Source organism: Canis lupus, chromosome 5 (genome assembly GCF_048164855.1).
Source record: "Canis lupus baileyi chromosome 5, mCanLup2.hap1, whole genome shotgun sequence".
Taxonomy (NCBI): domain Eukaryota; kingdom Metazoa; phylum Chordata; class Mammalia; order Carnivora; family Canidae; genus Canis; species Canis lupus.
In genome coordinates, this window is record NC_132842.1 from 40,461,647 (window position 1) to 40,474,051 (window position 12,405).

Sequence of the window (12,405 nt, forward strand, 5' to 3'; positions counted from 1 at the left end):
GCTTTGAATGCAAGTTAAAGCATTGTGTTAGGAGAAATCTTTATAAAGATTTCATTTGCTTCAAAGTTAGAATTCCCCAATCCCTTTCATGTTATTACACCCCTCTCCCAGAACAATGCCATGACTGCCTAGATTCATTTTACAGGGTAGGTTTGGGGAAGGCTAAGAAAATTTTAACTAGAGAGAAGTCTTGCGACTGGTGTATTTATCTTCTGTCCCTGAAGGACTTAACTTTGTATCAGTAATCACATTTTACTTTAGCATCAGTATTTTTTCACAAAAACTGAATTTCTTCATCTGTAGAATAAAAAATATAGTGATGCCATTTGAGGCCTAGATCAAGGAATTGATGTAAAGTTCTTCAGCATCTAGCAAACAATAAGAGTTCAATAAATGTATTATTGTAACAATATTCCTTCTACTTAGCACTCCCTGCCAATTTAGTAAGAAGATGGCTAATGAAAAAAAAAAAAAAAGTAGAAGAAGAAGATGGCTAATGACCCGTGGAAAAGAAACAGGATCAAGTTTACAGAAGTACCCATCTGGTTCATCTGGGTAAACGGAGTCCACTGTATTCCAATCTCTCTTTCTAGGGCTCTTCCCAGCTCTCATGAAGTTGCCTCCATTGTCCAAACATGGATGAGCTCCCTGGATTTCTCCGATAACAGAACTCGGAGAAGGAGCAGAGAATTTTTTGTCCAATGAGCATGGATAATTAATTGCTGACAGTTTACTTCCTGTGCTTGAGATACGTTTCTAGAAATAGTAAGAAAAACTTCTTACAAAAAATTAAAAGGGGGGGCAGCCCGGGTGGTTCAGCGGTTTAGGGCCGCCTTCAGCCCAGGGCCTGATCCTGGAGACCTGGGATCGAGTCCCACGTCAGGCTCCCTGCATGGAGGCTGCTTCTCCCTCTGCCTGTGTCTCTGTCTCTCTCTGTCTCTCTCTGTCTCTGTCTCTGTGTGTGTGTGTGTGTCTCATGAATAAACAAATAAAATCTTAAAAAAAAAATTAAAAGGGAAAACTGAGTTTACAATTCAGCCTGAAAGTGCAGGACTCTCTATATCTCAGTTCAGACTTGAGCTAAGAATCACACAATCTATAAAACACTCAGTTCTTCATGAGTTCAATTAAAGCCATGGATGCTCAAATGCAGACTATTCTGCTTTGTGTTGTGATTAAATTGCTCTTGTTCAAATGGAGTCTGGTTTTACTACTTTTTTCAACACTCAGCTGAATTCTATACTTGTGTTCAAAAGGCCAGGATTAATCTGATCTCCATGCTGTCCATATTTCCTCCTGGTTTCTCTAGCTAAGCACTTCAACTAATCTTTGTAGAAGGGGAGATTAATGTAAAAGGAATAATGAAACATTTGACTGATATTAGGTGCTTGTCATTCTTCATTAGCTGCCCCTGAGTCACCTTCTTAAAACCCTGCAAACAGAATAAAATGGGATATGCCAATAGTCCATGTAGCATATTAATAAGAAGAAATGTAAATGGGAGAAGACTTTCATTTTGCCAGAATAAACAGAGCGATATGCACCTCTCCATCTCTCAGCTTTTTGTACTTTCTCCAGGGGCTCAGTCCAATTAGCTATTTCATATTAATCACTATTTGTGCAGTTGATTCTTCCTGTGGCAGCTTTCCATTTTCAGGTGCCCGGAAGATCAAAAGGCTTTTATATTTCCTCAGATACTCTACAGGATCCAAAAAGGAAAACAACAATATTTTCTGTGTGCATTAGGATTTATTCTTTTCAAATTCATTCCATGTTTTAGCTCCTTGACACTCAGATCCCTTAAGAAATGTTCAAGCCAAAAAAAAAAATGGAAATGTTCAAGACATACATGTCTCAATAAGAGGCATCAAAGATAGTATTAAACTTTGCATCTAGTAGGTATTCAAAATAATTTTTCCAAATGGCTGGATCTCCATTTGACAGGTAAAGGAAATGAAGCACAGAATTTTTAAGGGAAAAAGAAAATAGAAGTATTTAGGGACTAAGGTTAGATGAGCTCCCACTTCTCTTGATAACTTTTTTGGATGCTAGCAAATAAGTAGACCTCAATAAAAGGTTTAATAAAGCTTATACAAGGTATAATTGAGCTACTCTAACCAAGTGAACTACAAGTAAAGGTATGTGAGACAAGTCCACAACAATGACAAATTCAAAATATTTGTAGCACTTGTATTTTGGACAGTATTTCTTTCAGCTATTTATGTAAAGTAGCCAAATAACCCAAATTAATTTAGTAATTGTAATTTTCATTATTCATAGAACCATTTGGGGTCAATATACTTTTAGTCTACACTAAATAAATGCATTAAAAGGATAACATGTATTGGTTCTTCCTCAGGCTTATACATTAAACTAATATTTTAGACAAATTAACTTTGGTTATGAAGTTGAAAATTTAGATTCAGTCTCCTTTGAAGCATATATAGATATGACATCCTCAGACCTCCCTTTCAAAGAGTTTCTAATCATTCTTTTAATGATTAGAAAATGTATTGCATTTTCAGAAGAGCCACCTTATGTTAGCGTTCTCAGTCTTTTTCTCCTGGAGGATACTGCCTTCTTAAAGATCCTCTGTGTGCTGCGCTGGTAAGTATCACATGTGGTCGATGAGCCCAACCGCCTTGACTACAGGTGATTGGAATAGAATGGCCCCTTGACTAGATTACCTTTCCCATAGTTTTCAAATATGATCTACAACACTGAGTGAACTGGTTTGGGAAAGCAGGTTCAGAAGCTAAGGCTTCCCCATTTTGAGCACCTACAGCTGGCCAGAAGTAAAGGAATGAGTTGGGAAAGCACAGGAAAGCAGTTAAAAAAAAAAAAAAAAAAAAAAAAAAAAGCGCTGAGGACAGATGCAGAGAGAGAGAGAAAGTGGTTACAATAGGCAATTCCAGCAAAAATGTATCCGTGACTTTCCCTAACGTAAGAGTATACTCTTATACATAAGAGTACAAAAACTACCTTAGACTTCATTGTAGTAAGATAGTATCTTACACCTTTAGGCAGTATTTTCACTTTTTTCTTTTTAGGATGGTGGCTTCAACTTCTAAAACCATCAGAAATATGTAATTGCATAAAAAAACCAGCTATCATCTTCTAGAGAAGGGTATTGTTTAAGGAGCATTTTATGCTTTACAAATGAAAAATAATAGACAAGGAGTGCCTGGGTAGCTCTGTTGGTTAAGCATCTGTCTTCAGTTCAAGTCATGATCCTAGAGTCATGTGATCGAGCCCCATGTGGAGCTCTTTGCTCCAGCAAGGAGTTTGCTTCTTCCTCTCCCTCTGCCTCTCTCATGCTCTCAAGTTGATTTTTTTTTTTTTAAAGAAGGATGCCTGAGTAGCTCAGCGGTTGAGTGTCTGCCTTCAGCTCAAGACATGATTCCCAGATTCTAGGATCAAGTAACTGCATGGGGCTCCCCACGGGAAGCCTGCTTCTCTCTCTGCCTGTCTCTGCACCGCACCCCCAACTGTGTCTCTCATGAATAAATAAATAAAATCTTTAAAAAGAGAGAAAAGGAATAGATAAAAAATTCAATTGCTCACACACACAAAAATATCAGAAACCTAGGTCTCTGAATGAAGAACCCAACATTTCTCCTACACTGTATGTAGATGAAGCCAAGTAAATTGAGTCCGTAGAAAGAACTATAGAGTTTGGGGGTTGAGAAGACATATACTGACATAAATATGATGCCATGTTTAATTCAGTAAGACTCATTCAGTAGGACCCGACAATTTGACATGGACTTTTTTAAAACTATATTTTGAATAAACAAGAAAATCTAAGATTTTTCATTTGAGAGGTAGCATGGATCATGGGCTGTGAAGGCAAAGAGACCTGTATTTGAGTCTTGGTGTGACTTCTTTCTTACCTCTTTGCTATCTTAGGGAGTTTACTTTGCCTACCGCAGGCTGGATTTCCTCATCTATAAATTGGGCCTGTGATAGTTCCTACTTCTTAATGATCGTTATAAAGAATGTATGAGGAAATGCATGTGATGGTCTAAAAAATAATTAGTTTACTGTTGCCTTTTGGTGTTGGGGGGGAATGTGACTGGAGATCTTCTAATATGTGATGTAGTTTTGATGTGAATCTGAGTGGATTTTTATTGAACTTAGAATTCGAAGTATCAGAATATCACCATACATATGGCATTCTATGGCCTAAAAAGCATTTTCATCATGTACTATGACATTTAGTTCTCCTCACACACTCATTTACTTCTTCCACAGACATCTGTTAGATGCCTGCCATGTGCCTGATTTTGTGCTATTCAGTAGAGATTCAGCTGTGCAGATGACAGACATAGTCCCTGCCCTCCTGGAGCTTAAAGCCCCCTGAGGCAGATTTGGCTATTTTTATATTTTATTTTTTAAGATGATAAAAATAAGAATTAGAGCATTTAAGGTACTTGTCCAATATGTGCACAGTTGGAGAGGTGCAGACCAACATCAAACTTGCAGCTGACTTTAGAGGTAAAGGAACAGTTGTCCTTAGATCTGTGGAGGGCGCTCTGCTTCTGGAACGGAGGTGCCTTAGACAGAATTAGAACAAGTCATGTTTCTACTGAATATATTTTTACTGATTGAGTTTCATTTGCCTGAGGGCTGAAGCCAAGCTGGTGCTATGATTCATAAGTCTCATTTTCCATATGTTTGACTTGGGATTTTCCTTGACAACAGTTGATTAGCTACTCTTGTGATTTTAACTCACTAATGATAACTTGACCCGATTTCAACTGATTTCTCTTGGTTCAAGGCTCCCCTCCAATGAGAGCTTCCAATGAAAAACCCCAGTACAGCAAGCATTCTCAGCTTCAACCAAACCAGCCATCTCCATGTGCCAAACCTGGTGTCAGTGCTGTGGAGCTGCTTTACAGGTGATAGCCCTGTAGTCCTTTAGTTAAATAGCCCACTAGTCCAGAATGGAGTAATGAGTTCCCAAATCCTGTGTTGCTATCAGTCTGCTGATAATGAAGCTCTGGATTATAGTTTTACCATCTAAGTCCAAGAGGCTTTCTAGTGTATATAATTTCTCTGCTTATTGCCCTCAGCAGTTGTGCACTATAGATGGATAAAATCCAACTTCCTTAGAATGGAACCAGATCTTTCATGACCTGGCCTTGACATCCTTTTAGAGCCTCATCTTTGACTAATATTTTCCACATTTCCTGTGTTTCAACAAAACTAAAACACTTATGGTCCTGCATCCTCAGACATATCATGGTATCTACTATTTCTCACCTAAAGAAGTTAGGTCTGGAAATATTGACTTGCCATTATTATTCTAATAACTAGACTGTGCTATGATTTTGTTCTATGCAATCATCAACTAAAGAATCAGGTCCCAAGCATCCATTCAGGGAGCGTGTTAAAAGATGGCAAATGTTTTAAGCTCTTCTCCCTGACTTGATTTCATCCAGTTGGCTTGTAGCTATTTTAATGAAAACCAACAGAAGTCTATTTATGAGAAAGACAGGTTATTGTGAGAAGAAATCGATGTGAGGTCAGGTTCAGTAGGAGAGTGGGAAGTTTATAAGGTTGAATGGGTTGGCATATTCTATTTCAGTGAGTGCCATCAACCATCTAATGTGACTATGGTGGGATTTTCCAAGACTGATGGGCAGCCAGGATATGTAACTGAATGCTACAGTAGTGGGAGTAATTATTAGATATCTAAGCTGGGAACTAAATGAGTGTTGGGTTTTGGGAACCCAAACAATGTCCCACCTCTTAGCAAATTATATTCTTTTTACAGCATATGTGAACTGAGGAGAAACTTAGATCCTGTATTAAGTCCTTTTGGTAGTTTTTCTAAGAACAATACATTTTCTATTAAAATAGTGCAACTGCATGGCTCTCTGCTGAATTCTATCTTTGGGCAGGAAAAGTCCTTATAAAATAAACAGATGAAAGTTAATAATACTGCACTGTGAGGAATAAGTCCTATAAGCTAAGTCCTATAAACACAGATCCTAATAGCTACAAGTATTCATCAAGCATATAGAAACTTACATATTTTAGTATTCAGTGACAATGATCTGGTCTATAAAAAGAAAAGATATTTTCGAAATCTGTCAAGCATGTCCCCTTAAAATCCCTTTAAAATTATATTCCACACTTAACATTATTCACATTGAAATATTTAAACTGAGAAACATTTTGATCCCAATAAGAATACTTAGAAGACAATCATGGTAAACTGAATAATCTTGGATGGGTTAATAGTGATGATCTTGGCTGCATTCATATTTACTTTCTCCATCCTTCTTACAAAGATCATCCTTTTCTTTCAAAATCTACAAGACAGGTATGATTTTTTTGGAGTTCATTCTATATTAGATAATGATTTTTCCAGGTCATTTATTCAAGGTAAATGACTAAAGGTGATCTTGAGAGAGTTACTCAACTTTGCTGAACCTCCATTTATTCATCTGTAAAATTAGGGGGCAACACCAGTACCTGCCTCATAGGGTTGTGATAAGGATAAGTGAATTAATACACAGCATGTAAGGGCTGAGAAGAGTGATTGGCACATAGTAATTTCTTGGTAAATAGTAGCTATCATTATTATGACCCAGAGAAAGACCGAAGTTGTTTTATTTTTCAAAGAAACGTAAGTAAACTTTGGAATCATGCAAGATTATAAATGAAACATATTATTTCTCAGAACCTGTGCTCGGACCTCATTATGTTTTCCCTACATTGGTGCTACAGGTTTCTAACTGATATTCCGGTTTTACATCTCTCCAAAGACATTCATCCAGAGTGATCCTTTTATAACTTAGATCTTTGTAGATCTGTAGATCTGATCCTTCAGACCACTCCAACTTTCTCTCAGTCCTGTCATCTCATATTTAATGTTCTGACAGAAACACACTTCATTCTACTCCCATCACCCCTTCCTTCCAATACCCAGCCCACACATCTACACAAATTCATCTAGAAAATTCTGACCAATTGATAGGCCAAGTACAGACTTCACAATTTATCCAGAAATTTTTTTCTGGTCTTTCTTGAGTCATATCTACAAGTGTCTCATTTATGCACCTTGGCACCTCGCGCATCTCTAAATCAAGCTAGATCGCTAACATAGTACCTATTTTATCTATTGTGCAAGTAGCAGTGAATTCACTTTTCTAGCAAAACCCCAAATAGGGGGCAACAAAATTGAACATACTATAAATAATCACTAAAAGATTTACTGAAATTGAAAGCTCAATGGAATATTTTTTAAAGGAATATGTAAATACCATTACTATCATGCTGAATATTCATGTTTTAGGATAATCTGCATGATGGTATTACTGAGGAGTACAAAAGAAAGGTGAAATGTGGACATGAATCAAGAGTCATCAACATGCAGCCCCAACACAATATTCCCATCTCCTTTTCTAAGACATCTGTCTTGATTGCTATAATCTAACCATTTTGAATACTATGTGATACTCTGTGCTTACCTTCCATATGCCAAACTTCTCAGCATATATGTAAGATGCTCCTTTTGCCAGAATGCACGCTCCACAGTTCTCTTCCTGGTAAAGAACCTACTCATGCACAGAGCAGCCCACTCGTCACTTTCCTAGCCAGATCTCAGAACAAATCCTGATCGTTCTCCACATCTATCTCTATTCAAGAGTTATTCTGCCTCCTGTCAAAATCAGTCCACACTTGTTGGTCCAGTATGGTAGTCACTAACCAATACCTATGTGCTGCCACATAAATTTAAATCAATACTAAATAAAATTTACAATTCAATTGTTCAGTCACATTAGCCACATTTCAACTGCCTGGTCATCCCATACGCCTAGTAGCTGGCATCTGGCATAGTGCAGAATATTTCCATCAAGTTCTACTAGAAAGTGCTAGTTTACACCCTGTACCTAGTACATGTCACATATAGGCACCCAATAGATAGTCTGTGATAGAATGGATGTTGAATAAACTAGATCCTCTATTATAGTCCTTGCATCTGCCCAGAAATAGAATTCAGCCCCACTGTTTCAAGTGAAGAGAATTAGAGTAAAAGCCTACTTCTGAGGTGTGCACCGTTAATGGAGTAAACAAGAAATATTCAGGTACTCAGAGAATAGCATCAATCCAGGTTGCTACCACCAGGGGAGCTGAAATGGGAAGACTGAATTTGTTTGACAATATAAAAATACTCCTAAGTTTGAAGGCTTCCACCCTTCAAGGGAGAAGCAAGCAGTGCTGCCCAGAACCCCGTGAAGAACTGGAGATTGGGAAGAGCAGAGGATAGAAGGAGCAGCAATCAGAGATGCCCAAAGCCCCTGCCATAAGCTAGATGTCCAAGCAGGGAGGAGGGAGTGACAGCAAATGTCACCCCTCTGACCCTCCTGCCAGAAATTCAATTGGCTGACCTCATCTTGAAGCCAGTTGTGAAGGGAGCAATTCATTGGTGTTAACCTCCCTCCCAGAGCACAGATGGGAGGCAAAGAATGAATCTATGGTGTAGGAAAGTAAAAAAGAGCCATATTGCTTAATTTATCTATGTGTTTTTCTTACCTACAAGACTGAGATCACCTTAACTTAGGGACTGTATCTGACTCACCTGCACTGCAAAGCACACTGCATGACACAGTAGGTATTCCATAATGGCTATTGAATAAATGAAGGAATCTCCATCCTTTCTATGTCGGATGGGTGTTTTCAGAAGTTAGGGTCACAATCTGTGTAGACTGCTGCCTTCATTTTATTATGTGGCCTCAAACCCTGGATCCATTTGAAAGAATGAAAATACTCCTTTCATATGCTTTAACCTTTGAAACCATGGTTTCAGGTTTTGATGCAATCATCAATATATCCTCTGACAGCCTTAGCAAATATGCTGTTTTCATTTTTTCCTGGCATATATCTTATCCTGATGGCACAAATTGCTGACAAGCAAGTCCCCAACAGAACAATGTGATCAAACACTCAACAAAAATACCACTTTCTTGAACAATAAGGTGCCATCTGCTCTTAGATCTCCTGGCAGAATTTCTGAATAAAGGGACAGAGTCAAGAAGGAGGAGCACTGCACCACAGCATGGCTTAAAAACAACACAACAGAGAACCTGGGTAGCAAATGCAGAGGGGGCGGAAGGGAATGTTTCGTGTCAACAGAGACATGTTCCATTTCGGCTTTATTTTGTTTGCCGTGTGGCACACATGAAGCAAAACTCCATATAATTGCTCACATTCGGTCATCACACTTGATTTGTTTTTATATAATTTTTAAAATTCTATTAATTTTGATTTATGTGATACCTAAGCAAAATTCCCATTACTGTACATGTTTTGAGGACTGAGAGTAGGGGTAGAATTGGAGTAGGATTTCTGATCTTCTGCTATACTACATCTCCTTTTAGTAACAATAGTAATTATACAATAACCAGTACCCTTTATAGAGTGCTTTCTATGTGCCACTGTGATAAATGTCTTAACTGCATTAGCTTATTATAGACACAAAGAAACTAAGGCCCAGAGGTGTTAAGAAATTTGCCAGAGATGTCACAGTTTGTTGGTCAAACCAATGTCCTTGTTTTAACTCCTGACTTCTCCTGTATTACTTGAAATTGGAATTAACTGGAATCATTGGAATGGCTGCAAGAAATCTCTTCCTAATTTCTAAAATGTGTACTTTTGATATTATCAATCTCTTAACATTAAACTATAAAAACTGTGCACAGTTATAAGAGCTAAAATACTCTAATACTTTATTAAAATTCAAAAATTTATTACCTATTTCTATCTGTAGAAAGACAAAGTTAGAATGCTTTAATAGTAGTGAAGACTGAGCTTTCATTAGAGTAACTATTGCAAACCAGTGATCATTTCAGTGTCAATACTTTTAAAATCAACTGTTCCTAGAAAATGGAATTATTTTCAGAAATTCCTTTTTTTATTCAAGGAAATATGGCATTCATAGGACATGTCCAGTCCTATTTGTAGAATCTACATGTAGAATCTACAAAAACAGGTTTTAAAAAAAAAAGTAATCCAACATATTCTGATGAGACAGCTATGCAGTATCTGAAAATATGTCAGTACATGGTCAGAGTTCATTAAATGGTCCAGCAATTGGGAGAAAGAAGAGCTCCTCCACTGGTAACAAAGTCACTGGGTAAAGCTTGATAAGGGACAGTCATCAGAGTAGTTCTTCATTCTCAGGCACAGGATTTAATCTATGTGAGCATCCATTTTCTCATCTGTACATGGGGATCATAGTGGCCTACATCACAAAGTCCATGAGATGTAGACATCAGAGCCTAAGTTATCTCCCACAGCTCCTGACATCCAGTAGATGATCAACAAAAGTGGTGGAGTATAAGTTGTGTCTTACAGACACAAAAAAACCCAGACTCCAAGTTGATCATAACAGACTCACTTAAACTTTATCTTACAGACTTTGATGACAGAATTTTTCTCAGAACTCTTCCTTCCTCCCTTTGAAACTCATCCATCAAAATTTGATTTAACCTTCTCAACATTTAGGGACAATTTGGATGCATATGGAATATGATATTTGTTTTGCCTATGGCCTATGCTATTTCAGGGGTGCCTATAGATTATGATTTTTTTTACACATTACACATTAGTGTTAATTTTATCCTCTGCTTCCTGGCCTCTAATTTTATGTTATAACTTGCCAAGCCTAATATACCCATTAAAACTATGTCACTGGTTCCTACATCTTTGTTCCATGCTACTCACTCAGTCATTTATATAACACTAAGCAGTATATAAATCAAATCCAAACTCTATAGAACTTGTATTCTATTTGAAGAAGACAGACAATAAATAAACACATAAAATATATAATTATTTCATGTGATAGTGTTAAGAAGAAATATAAATCACAGTAAAGGGATAGAGAGTGGTCAAAGGCATTGTTTTGGAAAAAAATGGGAATGAGGGAAAGGGTTTTAATGAGTATTTACAAATCTGAGTGAAGTGAGGACAGTCTTTAGAGGCCCCAAGAGATGAGGGTTTCAGGCAAGGGAAGGATCCAGGGTATTGCTCTGAGCCAGGAGCATGCAGGCAGCTGGTGTGTCTGGAGCAGAACGAAATAAAAGGGAGGGTGCCAGGAAGTGATAGAGGAGAGATCCACATGGCATTAAGTGAAATGGGGAGCCATTTAGAGGGTTTGAGTGGAAGAGGTAGCAGATATGACCTGCAATTTAAAAGAATCTACTCTAGCCCCTGTGAAAAAGATAGACTACAGTTCTATCAGGTGCAAGCAAAGAGACCAGTTAAGACAATGTTGCAGAAGTTCTGTTGAGGTTGGCACTGAATCAGGGATGGTTCTAGCATCTGAGGCTTGGACAAATCTTCACAAGGAGGGGATCCCTGGGATATTATAAGCCCTTAAATTGCAGTAAATTCTCAAGTCCCCTTACTCCATTTTTCTCATCCTCCTGGCACAACACCTGAACTTAGAAAATTCATACCAAGGGAGAGGGGGAGATAGAGGTGAAAGTAGGTCCAATCAAATAAACCATTAACAGATTCTTCAGTACAACCTATGCCTACCCTAAATAATCCTAATAGTTAAATTGTCTGTATCAGATTGAGAAAGATAGGAATTCTCCACCCTTCTCACTGATGGTGTGATGGAGGACTGATTAGATGGTCATGAGACTAAAGGCCTATTCATTTATAAGGCATTCTATCAATTTCCTGGGAATAAACAGAGCTCTACTATTTCAGAAAGGTTGTTCTGCAGAGTTTAGGTAAGAGTGACAAATTCAAAGGATTCTGAGTTTCCTGTCACTCTTCATCAGACTATTCAATTTGAGATTTAAATAACTCAATCCCTTAGAGTTACTCTATTTTATCTAGGAAGGTCAATCTAGTACAGTGTAAGTTAGACAAGTAGATTCTGCAAACAGAGTGCCTGAGTTCAAAACCCTGTCTGCCACTTACTGCCACCTAATGCCACAGGCACTGAAAAAGCTCCTTATATACCTGAACCCCACATTTCTCATCAGGAAAATGAGAACAGTAGTAGTACCTCTAAGTAATTTCAAACCACCTACCCTAGGTCTTCTCCCAATACAAGTGTTTAAGAATCTTAGATACTATTAATTTTTCAATTTGATTTCTAATTACTAGGGAGAAACAAACAAGTCAATAGTCATGTTAACTAAAGTGTTTCTATTTCCTCTTCCACCTTCAGCCCACGTGAGCCTGCAGATGTGCCCAGGGGAAGCATTCCTTAAACAATTTGCATAAGATCATCTGTGCCTCTTCAAACTTGTGCAGATATTCAGTTTGAGCTCTATTCAAATTTCGAGCTCAAGTTCCTGCCAATTTTATGTTATCAAAACAGGCTTGCTCATCTTAGTTAGAAGCCTCATAAAACGATCTGTTACTGAGAGA

At 37.8% G+C, this 12,405-nt stretch overlaps 1 long non-coding RNA gene across 4 annotated transcripts in view; it reads left to right on the plus strand.

Annotated features, from left to right (window-relative positions):
- LOC140633586 (uncharacterized) overlaps window positions 1–12,405 on the plus strand; it is a 144,877-nt gene that overhangs the window by 115,093 nt on the left and 17,379 nt on the right. For all 4 annotated transcript variants that reach the window (XR_012031171.1, XR_012031169.1, XR_012031168.1 and 1 more), the window contains one exon: window positions 4,781–4,901. This is a non-coding gene — a long non-coding RNA (uncharacterized lncRNA). The remainder of the gene's footprint in view (window positions 1–4,780; window positions 4,902–12,405) is intronic.